The sequence below is a fragment of the Furipterus horrens genome, unplaced genomic scaffold, assembly GCF_987537825.1.
Source record: "Furipterus horrens unplaced genomic scaffold, mFurHor1.1.pri manual_scaffold_8, whole genome shotgun sequence".
Lineage (NCBI taxonomy): Eukaryota > Metazoa > Chordata > Mammalia > Chiroptera > Furipteridae > Furipterus > Furipterus horrens.
In genome coordinates, this window is record NW_028327178.1 from 52,837,783 (window position 1) to 52,859,454 (window position 21,672).

General features: G+C 35.8%; 1 protein-coding gene and 1 non-coding gene across 7 annotated transcripts in view; one reads left to right on the top strand and one right to left on the bottom strand.

The window, feature by feature from the left end:
- PIEZO2 (piezo type mechanosensitive ion channel component 2) overlaps positions 1 to 21,672 on the bottom strand; it is a 641,878-nt gene that overhangs the window by 200,897 nt on the left and 419,309 nt on the right. The window lies entirely within an intron of this gene.
- LOC150002912 (U6 spliceosomal RNA) lies at positions 15,707 to 15,813 on the top strand. Its single transcript, XR_016512817.1, has one exon. It is a non-coding gene; the product is annotated as a U6 spliceosomal RNA (small nuclear RNA).

Below are 21,672 nucleotides of genomic sequence, written 5' to 3' on the forward strand. Positions count from 1 at the left end.
TACCTCCATGGGAAACAACTTTATCAACTAGAGTATAGTGCTTATATGTGCAGTTCCTTTTGTCTTTAGTCTTATAATATCATTTCCAAAGTTACTTAAGAAGTACTTTTCTCCTTACCCCCAGAGAGGTCATAGCATACATTTATAATACAGTTAGATTCATTTGTCACAATCTGAATTCCATGATAATATCTTCCAACCTCCTAATTAATTTCTTAAAAATTTGCAGTGAACCTTATGGTTCACTCTTCATGTTATAAAGTGTGTTTTGGACTAATGTATAGTGTCATGCATCCAATACTTTGGTATCATGCAGAATAATTTCATAACTTTAAAATGTTACCCATAACTCACCTGTTCAGCTATCTACTACTCCTCCCCAAAAACTTCTGGAAACCACTGATAGTTACTACCTCTATAGTCTTGAATTTTCCAAAATATCATACAAATGGAATCATATGGTATGTAGACTTTTCAGACTAGGTTTTTCATTTTAGAAATAGACATTTAAGAGTCACCCTCCCAAACTTAACTCTTACCTATATATATTATTATATGTGTGTAAATATATAAGGAAAATATTCAGAAGAATGCTTACTGGCTTCAGTTATCTCTGGTAGAAAACAATTGAATTATGGATAGGAACAAATTAGAAGGGGGGCCCTTAAAATGTTATTCTCTCTCTTTTTTCTCTTATACATATTCTCAATGATTTAGACTTTTTCCAATGAGCATATATCACCACTGTAATTTTAAAGGTTATTAAAAAATATCCTATCCTACATCAACTTGTTTTCATTCTTTGTTCATGTCCTTATATGTTTCTTAGATTTGTATTTCTACAATTGATACAAATATTTTTTCATTAAAAGTTTTTACAACATGTACAAAACAGATCTACCACATCTTTTATTGTGCATTTTGCCTATGTTTTGATGTTTGAAAATTTAAACTAACTCTAGTTTTCCATAGTTCAACATTCTTTTCTTTTTTATCTCTCTGATATTTTTCTTCCTTCTTTTCTTTTTTTGTATCACCCCCTCCCACACAAGGCTTACAAAGATAGTTTTCAAAAGAACTACTCTGAGGACTGCCAAAATGTGGTTGCATCAGCCATTTCAAGATAAGAACATTAAAAGTGGCATCATCTTTCAACAATTTCAACTACAAGTTTAGGAGCAGTTACAGATAAAGACAACTGCAACCTTGGACAAGACTACAGTCATGTACCCCCTCTCTTCTCTCTGCCCACTAAAAGCTCTAAATCAAACTTCAGCTTAAGGAGATAAAATGTGAGGGGCTTCTTTATACAGTGAATTGAATAAAGTGTTTGACCTCTATTTGATTATTTTAACTTTTTTTTTTGACAATGTTGAAAGAAAAATTAGTTTCTGGTAAAAAATCTCTTCTATGTGAAAAGAAAAACAAAGAAAAAACCCAATTAAATCTCATGGGCAGTTATTATGTAAACAGATTTTATAATCACAAAGAACAATAAAGTCATACAATATTGTTACCCCAAGGCAGGCTCTGCAATGAGTAAACCTAGGAAAACTCTAAAAGCTTATAATTAAAGTAAAACCAATCTCATAGGTAGCCATGTCACTGAACTTCAAACTAATTGTTTGAGACAGGATGTTGAAGTATTACTTGATATAAACTTTTTCTACATATTTAAAAGTTTGCTAATAATTGAGTTTTTTTCAATCCTTTACAATTTGAAGTTGTTAAGAGTGTGGATACCACTAACTAAACTGGGTATTGGACAATAAATTTATTATAATGAGAAATTAAGTTGCTTCCCTGTCAGAATTGCTATTTTAACAAAATGGTTTGTGATTTTGGTACATGTGATTGCTATTTTCATTTAAAGAACTTATGTTCTTTCTTTGTTTCTTAAATGATACTGGAAGAACTGTGAACTGAAGGTAAAATATATACGGAGAGAATGAGTTCTAGGTGGATCATGAAATTATTGCAGAGCATGTGAAACACTGTTGCTCAGACAGGATCCAAGATGACATGTGGTGAACTGCAAACTATGGTCTTTCTCACAGTCAAATTTATACCACTATTATGAACACACAGATGAAAATATTAGATTATATGTTCAAAGAAATTTCATCATCTGAAGTCTGAGCATCCTTAAAAATATCAGAGCCTTACAATACATTGTCCTCCCTTTATATCTAAGGCTAAAAGTTCTGTCTCATTCCTATCAGTGCCAAGATGCTGTGTTCCCAGTGTTCTAGTGGGTGTTCCTTGGTGCTTTCATGAGTTCACTGTGTGCTGAAATGAACAACAGAGAGGCCATAGTGTACAGGTTAACTTGTTCTTCATGAGCACTAATGAGTGTTCTTTTTCTGTCTGGCCTTCTGTGGTCAGTCCCACCATCTCCTCACTGCTTCCCCAAATGAACCCATGTTCTGGTCAGGAAACATAGTCACCGTTTCCAACAGGTAGATCTCTGGGCCATCTCTCTGCTGTTGCTCACACTTTTCCATCTCACTTGGAATTTTCTCCTCTCTACTTAACAACGTTACTACTGGTTCAAGCACTTGCCTCCTCCATGAAGTTTTCCTACAGCACTTAGTGTCCACATCAGTCTCTTTCTTCTCTGTTTTCCATCTCTCTTAGCACAGATGTTGTGTGCACCCTTGCATTTTTATGGTCATTTATAATTTGTACCCTAAGTTGCTTCACATGCCTAATCTTATTTTGTGGGCATTAATTTCTTATTTGTATAGAACCCATCTCAATGATCCCTGAACTTCTCTTAAGAACAGGACTAAAAATTTATGCTTCTTTGCACCACACAGAGAATTTAAGTTAGTGTTTCTCCAAGTGAAATGTTTTGATTGCTTGGGGAAGTGGTTGAAAGGCCAGGTCTCATATCTCAGCTCCAGGTACTATATGTTCCTTCCTCTGAGAGAAGCCTATGAGTGAGCACTTTTTAAATTTGTCCTCCAGTTCCCAATCTCAGTAATTCTTACATCACCAAAGTTTGGAAAGCACTGACCAGCTCAATGCTAGTCTAAAATAACGCTGAACAGATAAACCCTCATGGCATGTCCACTCAGCATATTGCCTGCTCTGATGAGCTCTCTTCATAGCCCTGGAAAGGTTGCAGGGCTGAGGGGGGCATTGTCTTTAGACCTGGCTTGCTGGTAGGTATTGCTAGACTTATTTCCAGGAGAAATTTTAGCCCATAATTCACAACTCTGGTTCTGCTCGTGTGGGATGTGGCAACACTCAAGGAGTGCAGTAGAATGAGAATGTGACCATAATGGTGAAACTGGCACTTGGTGAGTGGCTGAGGGCTCAGAGAACACTAGTCCAGGGAAAGAAGCACCCCCTTGTACTTAAGGAGCAGTTCAAAGATGAAGCAGAGTCCTGAGTCCTGGATCCCTTTTTGTGTCCTTCTTCTTGGAACTTCAAACCCATGTGTCATCTGTAGCATCTCCCCTCTCTGGTTGAAGTCACCTTGGGATCCTTTAAAGCACCCCTATCTGGTCCTACCTAACAGCATCTGGAATCTCTTTGAGTAGGGTTGAAGGTGGCTGAACATTTACAAAGCTCCCTTGCGGGTTCTTTCTTGCAATGAGAGTTGAAAATAACCTCTCTGTGACTATGTTTACTACAAAGATAAATAACTCTATAGTACAAATTCTACACTAATTAAGCAAGTTGTAAGGACACCACCTCATAGAAGCTTCAAGAGCCAGTCTTACTGTCTAAGTCTATATCTATCCTCTCTGCTCATACCACGCTCAGCAAGCTTCTCAGGTGTCTGGAGAGATCCCTCCTTTCTCACAGCTTCAGGTCAAATATGCTTTCTTGCCTCAGTATGGAACCTCAAGATTTTGCTTACAAAAATGTATGAGTATGCAGATCCTTTGTTTAGGGAACTCATTAATTTACTCTTTCCTTAAATCAAAAGTTCCCCTTGTAAATATTACATCTTTAGCCCTGCCTAACATCCCTCTCTAATCCTTGTTTTCACTGCTTTTCTACAGAGCTCATTACCTTTCTCTTTGTAGGAAAGGGTAGAGGGGGTGAGTCAGAGTGTGGGTTTCAGAGTGAAATTTGAGTTTGAACTCTGGCTTTTCATGCCTATCATGTGACTTTGGTAAAATCACTTACTTTATCTACACTTCAGTTTTCTTATCTTTAAAATGGGGATAATAGAGCCTACCTTATAAAGTTGTTGGGAGCATTTAATGGATTAAAACTTGATGCTGGTAAATATTCAATAAACCTTAACTATGATAATAATTAACCTAACCCCACTATAGAAAGTAGGTGCCTAATTTTCCTTTCACATGTCCTCACAAGGCCTTGGAACCTTCTTGAGAGAACACAACAAATGGTGACGGAATCCTATCAGATGCCAGCCATTTTGTATCCACAATCTGTGTTAGTGCCTCACTGATTCCATGAGGTAGATACTATTCAACCAACTACAAGTTGAAGAAGCCAAAATTCCAGTCTCACAATAAGTGAGCCAGGTCAAATGGGAACCCATGTCTGTTTGAATTCCAAAGTCCTTCCCTCCCCTCATGAAGTCAAGCTGCCAATAAAAGGCAGAGTGCCTGGAACAGTGGCATGAGGAACACTTTTCCTTCTTGCTGGAGCAAGAACACCCAGTCCCCTTTTCTCACACCATTCTCCATCTCTTTCACTTTTACAAGACATTATTGTAGATGGTCCTAGGATGAAGACTGCACAAATGACCTCAGTCTCTTTGGTAAAGAGGTAGAAGACACAGGATGAGAAACTGATGTTGATGTTCCAAATTCAGAATATTGAGCAACAGCAAAAGAAAACATCAGCAAGATGAAAAGGAAACCAACCATATGGGAAAACATATTTGCCAATGACATCACAGACAGGGGACTGATTTCCAAAATATATAAAGAGCTGATACGACTAAACATCAAGAAAACAAACAACCCAATTAAAAAATGGGCAAGGGACTTGAACAAACACTTCTCCGAAGAGGACCTGAACAAACACTTCTCCGAAGAGGACATACAGAAGGTCCATAGACACATGAAAAAATGCTCAACATCATTAGCCATCAGGGAGATGCAAATAAAAACCACAATGAGATACCATTTTACACCAGTCAGAATGGCCATCATCAACAAATCAACAAGCAACAAGTGCTGGCGAGGATGTGGAGAAACGGGAACCCTACTGCACTGTTGGTGGGAATGCAGACTGGTGCAGCCACTATGGAGAACAGTATGGAATTACCTCAAAAGATTAAAAATGGAACTGCCTTTTGAACCAGCGACTCCACTACTAGGATTATACCCGAAGAATCTTGAAACACCAGTTCAAAAGAACTTATGCACTCCTATGTTCATTGCAGCACTGTTTACAATAGCTAAGTGCTGGAAACAACCTAAGTGCCCATCTGTAGATGAGTGGATCAAAAAACTGTGGTACATTTACACAATGGAATACTATGCAGCAGAAAGAAAGAAGGAACTCCTGCCATTTGCAACAACATGGATGGAACTAGAGAGAATTATGCTTAGTGAAATAAGCCAGGCAAAGAAAGAAAAATACCATATGATATCACCTAATACAGGAAACTAAAGAACAACGCAAACAAAGGAACTAAATAGAACAAAGAGCAGAATAGCAGTCAATAGGGGGGAGGGGAGAGGGAGAGAAGGGGGATAAGTAAGGGAAGGGATTAGTCAAAGAACCCATATAAAAGACTCATGGACATGGACAACGGGGAGGGATATGATTGCGGGAGAGGGGGTGGGTTGGGTGAGGGAGAGAAATTAGGGGAAAAGAGGACAACTGTAATTGAAAAACCAAAAAAAAAAAAAAAGAATATTGAGCAAGAAGCCACTAAAGAGTATTTATTGTCAAAATAAAACAGATATTTCTATAAAGGCAGATTAACTTTTCAGATATCTGTTTTGTATTTTCCAACATTTTTTATATCAATTCAAAATGTACATAATTTTATATTGGCAATATGCCTATGACAAAACTACACAATAAAACTCCTAACCAAATTCCTATATTGATCATTTACATTTCTAGTAATTCTCACTAAATTCCAATTCTAACAAACATTATCTTAGCAAATGTTTGATTACAAAGATCCAATAGAAATTTTTATATTAATTTCCTTTATGGAAAAACATTCACTTACTCTGACAGTATAATAAATAACATTGTCAGAAACTGATGTGAGTCAAAGTTAGCCAATGTCACTTATACTTCAATTTCCTTCGTATATGAATATAAATGACAACTTCTGGTTTTGTAAACACTTTGTAAGATTCTTTCAATTACTGGATTACAAATAACAAATTCCCACAAGATGGAATAAAATAACTCTTATCCAGACTTAATTTCTGAAATCAGTCCCCTCATTTCCAAATCTAAGCCTGAATTGTACTAACTTCCCCCGCTCCCTAGGATTTTATAATGCTAAATATAAATATTGAGTAATCAAGCTGCTACCATATCAGCCACCAATCTAAAGCATATTGACTCAATTATTTTAAGGTTTGGAAATTTCTGTCAAATCCCAAATGTTTTTGAGCAGAAAAATATCTTAGCAATCACTGACCTCTATCCCTCCACTCATATCTCCTCCTAATACCCTACCCTGTTTTTGGCCCAGATATGACTTGTTCAAGGTCACATACTACACTTAAGAAAAGAGATAGATCTAGAAAAAAAGAACCTTGAAAACAACCATCAGTCCATTGGTAATTCCACTACTCTGTTGTTAATTACAAGATTGAGGTAATGAGGTATATGATATAATGCATATAAAGCAATACCACAGAATGTGGCATATAAGAGCTGTTCAAGAAATTCTGGCTACTACATTATTATTATTACTATTAAGTATAACATGAACTTGGTTTATGCCAGGGTCAGAGCTCTTTTTATAATATCAATATTGATATTGCTGGAAAATAAAATTAGATAAATGTTCTCTTTAAGATGGAAAAGAACCACAATCACCCTCAAGAAAAAACTGGGTGGTCATATTTGGTACAGGTTTGGAGAGGCTGGGTGAGGTAGTAGGGAGGGTGTGCAAAATTTACAACATTATGTTATTAATATTATGTTATTAATCAAGAAAAATCTATTTCTTTCATCTTGATAATGTGACCAAAAGAAGAAGAGGACCACTGAGGATATTACACCACAGATTGGTTTCATCAAAACAGACATTCTTCTGTTGTACATATGTGTACTCTTACACACCTATAATCTGTATGATATTTTCTTGTATTAAACAGAGAAATACTCTTGGCATGGAAATGGCCCACAATTACTTTCTAGTCCGAGAAGACTGAGAATGAGGTGAGAGTGATGTATAGTCTTGTTTTGGACAGTAACAGGACAGGAATTTATGCTTCTGGTGGGCTTGATTTCAACAGTCTTCATTCATTTTTGTTTTTATTATTTTCCAAGTCTAGAATAGGATAAGTCTGGATTCAGTGGTCCTCGAGGAGAAAAAGAAGTCCTTTCTAAGAGGGCAACACAGAGTCTCCTGGGGTCACCTTTTCAAACTGCACACCCTTTGCCTGATCTCATCCTCCACTCTATCTTTCTGATAAATGTGCTTACAGAATGCTCTAGCACCCTTGAACTCCTGGGATGGGGTAGTGGAGAGGATATCAAAGAAGGGATAGCCTCGAAAATGTTGGGGCCAGCAAAGAAGCTTGAGAACCAATAGTAGATGTTGTTTGAATCTCTTCCCAATCCAAATTCTATGGTGCAATCAGGATGAGTAAAGTGTTCAAAAAACTGTCAACAGGGGGAAACAGAATTAGTTTTTATGCACAAGTAAAAGCAAGAACACATTGTTAGAAAAGCAAAGGAAATCAGATGTCCACAGAAAGTAAGGTTTGTGTTTCCAACCCTTTTAATACATTTTCTCAACGTTAGACCAATGTCTTTGCTGGAGCAAGATTTGATCTATCTTTAAAGGAATATTTCCAGCACATTTCTCTCTCTTTCTAATGGCATCCCATCCACATGAGCATAATACTGCTTTTTACACAAGAGTTTTTGCTATTTTGGCTTCCAATTACATTTCCCCCCTCTATTGCATCATATGAAAAACACAGTCAATGTTTAACCATCCTTTTTCATTAGTCTCTTACTTATGCTTTAAACATGTTTCCATGCCAAACCCTTAGACACTTTGTGTGTGTGGGAAAATTGAAATCTGACAGGTTTCACACTACATTGTTTTTTTAAGCTTAGGAAAACTTTGCATTGAGTCCCCTGGGCTCTGCATCATGGCTTTGAAATCTTTTTTGGCAAATATATTTGCCAGTTTTCTGTAATTGGGCTTTATGCTATAAGTGTTGAACATAGCCTTATAATAAAAGCATTCTGTCCAAAGGACAGTTTTGTACCAGGTAGAAGGTGTGCTGTCTTCAGAACTATAATTGTTGATGGACAAGTTACAGTCCTTTGGAAGTCCTTTTCCATTTAACTATGAAAGGCACTCTACTTTCTCTGATGTCACGTCCAGGGTTCATAAAAAAACATTTATATTCTATGAGCATTTTAATTATATGGTCTGTTTCCTTGCCTGAACACATACACATATTCACCTCTGAGAGAAATGTGAAAAATGAGTCAGAACCAGTACTTCCAGGACCAGTTTCTCATGCAGGCTCCTTCCTGCACTGCTTCTTATGACAACAAGACCAAGATCAACACATAAGCCATGTAACCTTCCATATCGAAGGGCACAAAATAAGAAATAGTAAACATAGGCACTTTCATTACATGCAACTATAACTTTCCCCAAGTAGCTATAATGTAAACTTGTATTTAAATACCTCACTTTAAAGTCCTATATAGTTCATAACCAATAAAGTTACAAAGTGAAAGAGGAGATCAAATAAGTGATTCTTCTGATGAATCAGGTACTGTGTTGATGAATCCGGTACTATTTGCTATTGTTTCCATTATGCATGGAAATTTTAGGTGCAAATGACTGAAAAGGTAATAAATGATAAGGCCTATGGGATCAGATTTTTCTGGATTCAAACCATGTCACCCTATTTCTCAGATGCAATAAGTGGTAATATAAGAAACCCTAAGATTATTAGGAAACCCTAGGTAAACAGCATAGTCATAGGGAAGTTGCATTACAGGATTCAGTTACTTTTTAATTTTTTATCCTCACCAAAGAACATGTTTATTGATTTTAGAGAGAAGGGAAGAGAAGGAGAGAAATATCAATGTGAGAGAAACATCAATTGGTGTCCTCTTGTATGTGCCCCAACTAGGGACCAAACCCAAAACCTAGGCATATGCCCTACTGGGAATCAAACCCACAAATTGTTGCTTTACAGGATGATGCTCCAACCAACTGAGCCACATTGGCCATGACAGGATTCATTTATTAATTTATCCTTGTATTTGCTGAGCCCTGACTCTGTGTTGGGTGCTAGAGTTAGTGCTAGGGATACTTAGGCAAATATGATCCTATTCTTTTCATCAATGAACAATCTAAAGGGAACATTAAATATGGTGGAAAATTTTTGGAAAATTGGCACTGACTTGTTCACCCCATAGAAAGATGATTGTCAAGATTTTCCTCCCATAGAATTACTTTCCCTAGATGGTCGGTGAATAAAAATGATGACTCACTTCACCACTTTCTGAGCAGTAAAGAAGCAGCAGTTAACTATGAAGAGCACAAGAGCTCCTCACTGAACACACAGGAGGGGATTTCATTTCCTAAGAGAGTAACTGGTTATCTGCTCTTGCATTTTTTTTTTAATTATATTTTTTGATTTTTTAATTACAGTTGTCCCATTTTTTCCCCATTGCTCCACCCCCACCCAGCCCACCTCTTCTCCCACAGTCATATCCCTCCCCATTGTCCATGTCCATGAGTCATTTATACATGTTCATTGAATAAACCCTTCCCTTAATTATCCCCCTTCTCTCCCTCCCCCCTCGCCCCTATTGACTGCTATTCTGCTCCTATCCTATTTAGTTCATTTGTTTATGTTGTTCTTTAGTTTCCTGTATTAGGTGATATCATATGGTATTTTTCTTTCTTTGCCTGACTTATTTCACTAAGCATAATTTTCTCTAGTTCCATCCATGTTGTTGCAAATGGCAGGAGTTCCTTCTTTCTTTCTGCTGCATAGTATTCCATTGTGTAAATGGACCACAGTTTTCTGATCCACTCATCTACAGATGGACACTTAGGCTGTTTCCAGCACTTAGCTATTGTAAACAGTGCTGCTATGAACATAGGGGTGCATAAGTTCTTTTGAATTAGGGTTTTAGGATTTTTTGGGGTATACTCTTAGCAGTGGAATTGCTGGTTCAAAAGGCAGTTCCATTTTTAGTTTTTTGAGGAAATTCTATACTGTTTTCCATAGTGGCTGCACCAGTTCGCATTCCCACCAACAGTGCACTAGGGTTCCCATTTCTCTACATCCTCGCTAGCACTTGTTTGTTGATTTGTCGATGATGGCCATACTGACCGGTGTGAGGTGGTATCTCATTGTGGTTTTTATTTGCATCTCTCTGATGGCTAGTGATGTTGAGCATTTTTTTCATGTGTCAATGGACCTTCTGTATGTCCTCTTCGGAGAAGTGTTTGTTCAGTTCCTTTGCCCATTTTTTAATTGGGTTGTTTGTTTTCTTGATGTTGAGTCATATAAGCTCTTCATATATTTTGGAGATCAGTCCCCTGTCTGAGATATCATTAACAATTATGTTTTCCCATGTGGTTGGTTTCCTTTTCATCTTGCTGATGTTTTCTTTTGCTGAGCAGAAACTCTTTAGTTTGATGTAGTCCCATTTGTATATTTTTTCCTTTATTTCTCTTGCCTTAGGAGATGTATCCGTGAAAATATTGTTATGTGGGATATCTGAAATTTTTCTGCCTAACTTTTCCTCTAGGACTTTTATGGTGTCACGGCTTACATTTAAGTCTTTGATCCATTTTGAGTGGTGTGGTGTAAGTTGGTGGTCTAGTTTCATTTTTTTGCACATCCCTGTCCAGTTCTCTAAGCACCATTTGTTAAAGAGGCTTTTCTCACTCCATTTTATGTCCCTTCCTCCTTTATCAAATATTAGTTGACCATAGAGGCCTGGGTTTATTTCTGGACTCTCTATTCTGTTCCACTGATCTATATGTCTGTTCTTATGCCAGTACCAGACTGTTTTGATCACAGTGGCTTTGTAGTATAGTTTGATGTCTGGTATTGTGATTCCTCCTGCTGTGTTCTTCTGTCTCAAGATTGCTTTGGCTATTTGGGGTCTTTTTTGGTCCCATATGAATTTTTGGAGTATTTTTTCTAGGTCTGTGAAATATGTCATTGGTATTTTAATAGAGATTGCATTGAATCTGTAAATTGCTTTGGGTAGTATGGCCATTTTGATGATATTGATTCTTCCCATCCAAGAACATGGTATTTGCTTCCATCTATTTGTATCTTGCTTAATTTCTTTCTTCAATGTTATGTAATTTACAGAGTACAGGTCTTTTATACCTTTGGTTAAGTTTATTTCTAGGTACTTCATTTTTCTTGTTGCTATAGTAAATGCTATTTTCTTTTTTGTCTCTGTCTCTGATATTTTATTGTTGTTGTACAGAAATGCCTTAGATTTCTGTATATTTATTTTGTACCCTGCTATTTTTCCAAATTCACTTATTATATCAAGAATTCTTTTAGTGGAGTTTATAGGGTTTTCTAGGTGTACTATCATGTCATCTGCATATAATGATAGTTTTACTTCCTCTTTCCCAATTTGGATGCCTTTTATTTCTTTTTCTTGTCTGATTGCTGTGGCTAGGACTTCCAACACTATGTTGAGTAGAAGTGGGGAGAGTGGACAGCCTTGTCTAGTTCCTGATTTCAGGGGGAATGCTTTCAGTTTTTGTCCATTGAGTATGATGTTGGCTTCAGGCTTCTCATATATAGCCTTAATTATGTTAAGGTATGCTCCCTCTATTCCCATTTTGCTGAGAGTTTTCATCATAAATGGGTGTTGTACTTTATCAAATGCTTTTTCTGCATCTATTGATATGATCATGTAATTTTTGTCTTTCATTTTGTTTAGGTGATGTATTATATTTATTGATTTGTGAATATTAAACCACCCTCACATTCCTGAGATGAATCCTACTTGATCGTGGTGTATGATCTTTTTGATGTATTGCTGGATCCCGTTTGCCAATATTTTGTTGAGGATTTTAGCATCTATGTTCATCAGTGATATTGACCTGTAGTTTTCTTTCTTGTGTCTTGACCTGGTTTTGGAATTAGGGTAATACTGGCTTCATAGAAAAAGTTTGGAATTTTTCCCTCTTCTTGGATTTTTTGGAATAGTTTGAGGAGGGTAGGAGTTAGTTCTTCCCTAAATGTTTTGTAAAATTTGCCTCTGAAGCCATCCGGTCCAGGGCTTTGGTGTGCCAGGAGATTTTTGATTACTGTTTCAATTTCCTTGTTATTGGTCTGTTGAGACTTTCCACTTCTTCTTGATTCAGTTTTGGAAGGTTATATGTTTCTAGAAACTTGTCCATTTCTTCTAGGTTGTCAAATTTCTTGCCACACAGTTTTTTGTAGTAACTTCTTATAATCCTTTGTATTTCTGTGTTATCAGTTATGTTTTGTCCTTTTTCGTTTCTGATTTTGTTTATTTGGGTCTTCTCTCTTTTATTCTTGATGAGCCTGGTTAAAGGATTGTCGATTCTGTTTATTTTTTCGAAGAACCAGCTCCTAGTTTTGTTGATCTTTTGAATTGTTTGTTTGGTCTTTATGCCATTTAATACTGCTCTGATCTTGATGATTTCCTTCCTTCTTCTTGCCCTAGGCTTTGTTTGTTGTTGTTCTAGCTCTTATAGCTTTAGGATTAGATTTTTTATTTGAGATTCTTCTATCCTTTTCAGATATGCCTGTATTGCTATGAACTTTCCTCTTAGTACTGCTTTTGCTGTGTTCCATAGGTTTGGGGCTGTTGTGTGTTCATTATCATTAGTTTCCATAAACTTCTTGATATCTTCTTTTATGTCATTGTTAAGTCATTCATTATTTAATAGCATATTATTCATTCTCCATAAGTTTGGATGTCTTTGATTTTTTTTCTTTGAGGTTGATTTTTAGTTTCAAGGCATTGTGGTCTGAAAAGATGCTTGGTATAATTTCAATTTTCTTGAATTTGTTGAGGCTTGTTTTGTGTCCTATCATGTGGTCTATCTTTGAAAATGTCCCATATACATTTGAAAAGAATGTATATTTTGCATGAAAAGTTCTATATATATATCAGTTAAGTCCATGTGGTTTAGTGTGTTGTTCAATGCCTGTATATCCTTAGTGTTTCTTTGCTTCGAAGATCTGTCTATTGTTGATAATGGAGTGTTAAAGCCCCCTACTATGAGTGTATTGCTGTTAATATCTTTCTTGTGATCTTCTAGTATTTTATTTATGTATTTTGGTGCTCCTATATTGGTTGTATATATGTTTATCAGTGTTATATCTGATGGATTGTTCCCTTAAGTATTACAAAATGTCATTCTTTGTATCTTTTTATGCTCTTGCATTTTAATTTATAAGAAGGACACTACAGAAACATCTGAAAATTAATGACCAAGGAGTTTAATTTAGAGGCAGAAAGGTTGGGAGGCCTACTCTCATAAGGGAAAGAAATAAATCTGTAAGGAAAGTTGTAGTTAATTAAAGCTACTCAAGGAAGAAACAAACATATCTAGAAAAGAAAAGAATTGGCAGAAATCTAACTAAAATCCAGATCTTTTCACTTCAAGTCCAGGAAAAATGTTTCTATGTTTTCTGGGTAAGGTTCTAAGTTTCTAAGGTTCATGTTGTAGGAAATGGCCATAAATTTCTATTCACGGTGCAACAAAAAGCATAATCTGAGTGGATTATTCTTGATAGTTTTCTTTCTTAGGAATTCATAAACACATATGTAATTTTTAAGAAAGACAAAGGCTGTCTTTATGAAAAATGCACTTCTATCAGTAAATGTCTAATAAGTAAATTATTGGTCTCCTTAAATATTTTTTCTGTTTTATAAATAAAATTAATATATGATTTGATCTATCATGTCATACATGTCAGTGTCAGAAGGGATTAAAACGTTTAGAGAAGTGAAATATTGATTTACTGGACACATTAACCAAACTAAACCCAACAAATAATGTCAATGAATGTTAATATTGATGAAAATTGTTATAGTATTGATTTATTATACAATTTTAAGTGAAACCAGTCCTTTCATTAACAAATGCAAAAAATCTAGCTCAAATAGTAAAGTATATAATTTGTAAACAAGCACCCACAATATCTGATTTTGACAATAAAAGGCCAATTTCTCATAAAAGATGTGATGAAAAAACACTGGAATTGAATCCATTAAGTCACTCTGAAGGATATTCTGCATAAACAGATCAGACCTGCTATCTCAGCCAGGCTGATAACTGTCATGGCTGCCAACTTCTTCCTCACAACAGCATTTGGGGGCTAAAGAACATATCCTCCAGAATGCTAGAAAAATACATACATTTCTCTTGCCAAATAAGTTATCATGGAATTTTCAGATTATTATACAACTCCTTTGTATCAGTGATGTCACAGGTACACTGGGTAAATGTTGGGCATGAGCGGAGCCTGCATGAGACTGATAAAGAAAGGGTTCCTTCATGTATCTGTGAACATTAAGATCAGAGATTATTGTAGAGGAAGGGATAAACAACATCTTGAACTTCTGTCATCAGCACCAATAATTACACAGAATTTTTTTTTTTTGGTCAGGATGAATAACGGAGATTGAATTAACCTTCTGACTGAACTGACCAAAAAGATATGGAAAAATAATTTGGTAGACACTGCATATCAGGCAATAAAAAGTAGTTCTTAAGGAATGATAGTAAATAAGATAATCTTTAAAATCGGCCCAGATTACTGACCCAGTGCTGGGAGAGAAAATTAAGAAAGAGCCTGGTAATTTCCATGACTTGAAGATATATAGGTTGTAGTAGAAGAGAGTTTAGAGATGCTTCTGTACCTAAATTTCAGAGGACAGAGTACCTTATAGGAAGCAACTGTATATAGAGAGAACTTCAAAGGTAAAAAAGAATTTTATCCATAAACACTCTGCAGAGTATAGTCCAGTGCATATATAAGAGGAAACTACACTAGCCTATCAAATTAACCACCAGAAAGGTTCAGCGGTAGAAGTGCCTGCTGTTCATTCAGGGCATGAAAGAGTGCCTTTCCCACTAGTCAGAGTAAAAACTTTATGATCATAGAGCATTGGGTAGAGTACACAGAAGAACTTTGATTCAGTAGTGAGGAATAATTCATCTGACACTAAGTACTAGATTTGTACCTCCTAAAAAAATCTCTAAAATGAGACTAAAAGGCTCAAAACATTTACATACAATTTAATTGCCTCTAAGAACAGACCTTATGAATAATTTTAGGAATATAAAATATTTTTCATCCAACAAGGTAAATAAATAAAGGATGTCTGGCATTCAAACAAATATTACCAAGCATACAAAATCACAAGCAATTTAAAGAGGTGGAAAATAAATATTGAAACTAACCCAAATTTGATAGAAATGCTAAATCAGTAATCAAAATGGGATATATTTATGTATACAGAGTTAAGTAGAGACATAAAAGATAAAAAGATAAAATACTTAGTGCTCACCTCAGTAGCACATACAATAAAATTGAAATGATACAGAGAATATTAGCATGACCCCTGCATGAAAGTGACATGTAAATTCATGAAGCATTCCATATTCACATTGGACAGATACATCCAAAAAATGAAACTAGACCATATTCTTACACAATATACAAGATAAACTCAAAATGAATTAAAGACTTAAATGTAAGACTTGAAAGCATAAAAATCTTAGAAGAAAATATAGACAGTAAACTCTATAATATTCCTCTTAACACTTTTTTTTCTGATATATCTCCTTGGGCAAGAGAAGCAAAAAAAAAAGAGAGAGAGAGAGACTGCATAAAAATAAAGTTTTGCAGAACAAAGGAAACCATCAAAAAAAAAAAAAAAAAAGGACAGCTTACTAATGGGAGAAGGTATTTGTCAATGATACATCTGATAAGGCATTAATATACAAAATTTTAAAAGAACTCATATAACTCAACACCAAAACCTCAAGCAATCCAACTAAAAAACAAAAGAGGACCTAAATAGACAACCTCCAAAGGGAACATACAGATGGCCAATAGACATATGAGATTAAAGATGCTCAACATCATTAATCATCAGAGAAATGCAAATTAAAACCACAAAAATTAAAACCACAGAAATATATTACCTCACATCTGTCAGAATGGCTATCATCAATAAATAAACCAGTGAAAAGTATTGGTGAGGACATTGAGAAAAGGAAACACTTGTGCACTGTTGGTAATAATGCAGATTGGTACAGCTGATAGGAAAAACAGTATGGAGGTTCCTCAAAAAATAAAAGTTGGAACAGCCTTATGGTCCAGCATTTTTACTTCTGGGTATATATTTGAAGAAACATAAAACTCTAATTAGAAAAAAATATACATCCCTATGTTCATTGCAGTGATTTTTACAAAAAGCTCAGATATGGAAGCAGTCCAAGTGCCTATCAAATAGACAAGTGGGTAAAAATGTAGTGCTACATATATACAATGCAAAATGACTCAGCCCTAAAAAAAAAAAAAAAAAAAGAGAGAGAAATCTTACTACCTATGGCAACATGGATGGATTTATAGGGTATTATACTAAGTGAAATAAGTAAGATAGAGGCAAATACTACATGATTTCACTTTTTTGCATGACAAATGAACAAACAAAACAGAAACAGACTCATAGATACAAAGAACAGACTGATGGTTGCTAGAGGGAGGAGGTTTGGAGAGACTGGGTTAAAAATGGGGAAGAATTAAGAAGTACAAATTGGTAGTTACAAAATAGTCATAGGGATGTAAAATACAGCATAAATAGTATAGTCAATAATACTGTAATATCTATGTATGGTGCCCACTGAAGTATCAATGGGATCACTTTGCAAATTATTTGATTGTCTAACCGCTATGCTGTACACCTGAAATGAATACAAAATAATGTGGAATGTAAGCTGTAATTCAAAAATAAAAAGAAGACCCAAAATTAACTTTTTTTTATTGAAGAAAATACAGTTGTGATGTTAACAACAGATTAGATGTTGCAGAAAAAGTATTAATAAACTTGAAGACATAGAAGTAGAAAGTATACAAAATGTAATGCAAAGAGAAAAAAGAATAACAAAAAGTGAAAAGAACATCAGTGAACTGAGGGACAATTTCAATTGGTCTAATATATATGTTATTAGAGTTCTCAAAAAGGATACATATTTAAATAAGTAATAGCCAAAACATTTCAGATTTGATAAATACTATTTACAAACACTCCAACAAACTCAGTGAAACCCAAGCACAATAATATAATATAATAATAATAATAATCCTAGACCATGTTCAAGACTAGTGTTTCTGAGAAAATTTTAAAGGAAGCTAGAGGAAAAAAACTTGTTACAGATGAAAGAACAATAATAGAAACTTCAGGGCTCATGTGCAAAATTTTGTATGCAGACACTCATCCTGGGCTCCAGAGAAGAAAGAGTGGGGTGAAAAAAGTCATGTGAGAAGAGGGGTTTGTGGTTCTGTGGAGAGAACAGGTTGGGGGGCTGAGGGGAAGCCACCACCAGGATCTCTGTGTAAGTCATTCTCCAATACTGCAGATGCCATCATTCATGGGTGGAGCATTGCCTTTGGGTGGAGTCAATCTGGGGGAAAGCAATTGCCCTACTCTTGGGACTTCTCTTACCCTACCCTGCAAAGCTTAGGCCCTGCTGGGGAGTCAGCTGCCTTTGCCAGAGTGTAGAGGTCTGGGCAGGCTCAGGGAGTGTTAGTGACTGGGTTGTTGGACTTGGAGGCAGGGACCATTCCCCTCATTTTCCCATGAAACTGATTAGTGTTTCTACTCATTGGAGATTTGATAGAACCACTCTCCCAGCTTCCAGAAGACCAAGCCTCTGGGCTCTGGAGCCCTAGACTCCCAACTCCTAGTGGCCCTGCCCTACTGAGGTCAAAGCAAAGTCCAAGACAGACTAAGTCTTATGGCTCTGGAGCAGGGGCCACACCCACCACCTTCCCTTAAGCCTACAAGCACCTGTCCCTCATGGGAGATCTATTAGCCCAATCCTCATGACTCCACCAGAGGCTGAACCTAGCAGGTAGACAACGTGCAAAGGTAGCTGGAGGCAGATCTTGGAATGTTTTAGAACTTTTTCTGACCTGCTGTCAGACCCAGTGCTGGTACAAGCTATCCTTGATGTAAAGCTTGGGTCTGCTTGTATGCACCTAAGTCCAGCAGAGGCAGCCACAAACTGTGATCACTTGTAGCTCCAAACACATTGGCAAGCACCAGATAGAGAGTAATGATACTGATCTGCATCAGAGTCTCTCCCAAGGGGCCCAGAACAAACAACATCCAAAGGGAGATCTTGGCAGGCACCAAAATTTGCTGAGGCAGCTGCACAGAAGCTCCAATACCATGGTTCGGTTTGAGCCTCACAGTCAGCCAGACTGAGGGTTGATCCCACATAAGAATAGGCCAATAACTATAAAGACTCAATTACAAAAGGAGGTACCACATCACCCACAAAAAAGACATTACTGAAGCATTAGCCCAGGTGATCATGGAGACCACACTACTGGGTACTAGAGGACACCTACTACATAATACCATCTAACAAGGCCTATCTGTCATAGACAACCCATCTAATACATAGAAACATAAAGAGGCAGCTAAAATGGGGAAACAAGGAAACAGGTCCCAAATGAAAGAATGAAAGAGCTCACCATAAAAGAGCTAAATGAAATGGATGCAAGCAATATATCAGATATAGTGTTTAAAGTAATGGTTATAAGAATGCTCAATGAACTTAGTGAAAACTACAACAGCATGTAAAGGGTCACAGAAACCATAAAAGAGACCATTAATAAATAAATAATACAGTATCTGAAATGAAGATTACACTTGAAGAAATAAACAGTAGGTGGTATAAAGCAGAGGATCAAATCAGGGATTTAGAAGACAAGGTATAAAGAAGGCCAATCAGAGCAGCAAAAAGAAAAAAAGAATTCAAAAGAATGAAGATAGTTTAAGGGACCTCTGGGACAACATGAAGCATAACAATACCCACATCATAGGGTTACCAGAAAGAAAACAGAGAGATGAAATGATGACCATAAATTTCCCTAACCTGGTGAGTGAAAATAACACACGAGTCCAGGAAGCACAGGGTCCAAAACAAGATGAATCCAAAGAGGCCTACACAAAGACACATCATAATTAAAATGACAAACATTAAAACAAAGAGAAAAATCTTAAAAGCTGAAATAGAAAGACAATTAATCACCTACAAGGGAGATCTCATAAGGCTGTCAGCTAATTTCCCAACAGAAACATTTCAGGCTAGAGGAGATTGGCATGAAACATTCAAAGTGTTGAAAAGCAAGGACCTACAACCAAGACTACTTTACCCAGTCAGGCTATCATTAAAAATGGTGATATAAAAAGCTTCCCAGACAAGAAAAAGCTAAAGAAGTTTGTTGCCACTAAAGCAGTATTAAAAGAAATCTTGAAGGACCTGCTTTAAGATGTAGAAGAAGAAAATAAAAGAAGGCAATGAAAGACAAATACCATATGATATCACCTAATACAGGAAACTAATTAACAACACAAAGAAAAGAGGAAAATTGAACCAGAGCATGTAAACAAGAAACAGACTAACAGTGACAATGGGGGAGGGGAAGGGAGAGAAGGGAGGTGAACGCGGGAAGGGTATAGTCAAGAAACTAGTATAAATGACCCATGGGGAAAAAAAAAGAGAAGAAAAGAAAAAGAAAAGGCACATAGTTAACATAATAAAATGGCAATACATACATACCTATCAATAATCATGTTAAATTTAAGTGGCTTAAATGTTCCAATCAAAAGACATAGGATAGCTGAATGGATAAGAAATAAGAAGCCATATATATGCTGTCTGCAAGAGACCTTCCTGAGAATGAAAGGTGTACACAGACAAGGGGGAAAAGATTTGAACTATTGTAACAATATAATCAGTAAAATATACTTAAAAAAAGTACACAGAAAAGTAGAGAAATAAAAATATTTTATGCAAATGGAAATGAAAAGCTGTGATAGCAATATCTATATCTGACAAAATAGACATGAAAACAAAGACTATAGTAAGAGAAAAAGGACACTGAATTATGATAAAACCAGTGACCCAACAAGAGGCTATAAGCCTTGTAAACATTTATGAATCCCACATAGGAGCACCTAAATATGTGAAGCAAATCTTGATTGCCATAAAAGAAGAGATCAACAGAAATACAGTCATAGTAGGTGATTTTAAAACACCATTGAAATCAATGGATAGATTTTCCAGACAGGAGATCAACAAGAAAATGCGCGCCTTAAATGACACAATATATCAGATGGATTCAACTCATATTTTAGCATTTCAGCTAAAAGCAGCAGAACATACATTCTTTTTAAGTGCACATGAAATATTTTCTAGGAAAGACCACATGTTAGGACAAAAAATAAGCCTGAATATATTTAAGAAGATTGAAATCATATCAAGCATCTTCTCTGACCATAATGGTATGGAACTAGAAATCAATCACAAGAAAAAAACCTAAAAACACACAAAACCATGGAGGCTAAATAACATGTAACTAAACAATGAATGGATTAACAATGAGATCAAGGAAGAAATCAAATGATACAGGTACTTTGACATAAGTGAAAATGAGAATATAGCAACTCAAAAATCTGTGGGACAGAGCAAAAGCAGTCCTAGGAGGGAAATGCATGGCATTATAGACCTAACTCAAAAGAACAAGAAAAGTATCAATAAACAGTCCAATTCTACACATAGAGGACTTGAAAAAGAACAATAAACAAAGCCTAAATTGAGCAGAATGAAAGAAATAATAAAATATCAGAGAGGCAGAAAAATAAAATAAAGTCTAAAAAATTACAAAAGGTCAATGAAACCAAGAGCTGGTTCTTGGAAAAGATCAACAATATTGACAAATCTGTAAGCAGACTCATCAAGAAAAAAAGAGAAAGAGGACCCAAATAAATAACAGCATAAATGAAAAGGAGACATAAAATTGATATCAAATAAATATAAATGATTGTAAGAAAATATTATGAACACCAAATGCCAACAAATCAGACAATTGTATGAAAGGATTAACTTCTAGAAACATGAATTCTTCAAAAACTCAATCAGGAAAAATGAAAGAATCTGAATAGACATTACAACCAGTGAAAGTGAAGAAGTTAAAGTAGAAATTTTAAAATGTCAACAAACAAAACTCCTGGAGTGAATAGTTTCACAAGTGAATTTTACCATACATTCAAAGAAGAACACCTCTCATTTTCAAACTAGTACAAAAAGTTTAAGATCAGAAAATGCTCCCACACTCATTTTATGAGGCCAGAATTATCCTAATTCCAAAACCAGTAAAACACACTACAAAGACAATTACAGACCAGTATTCCCAATGAACATAGATGCTAAAATTCTCATCAAAA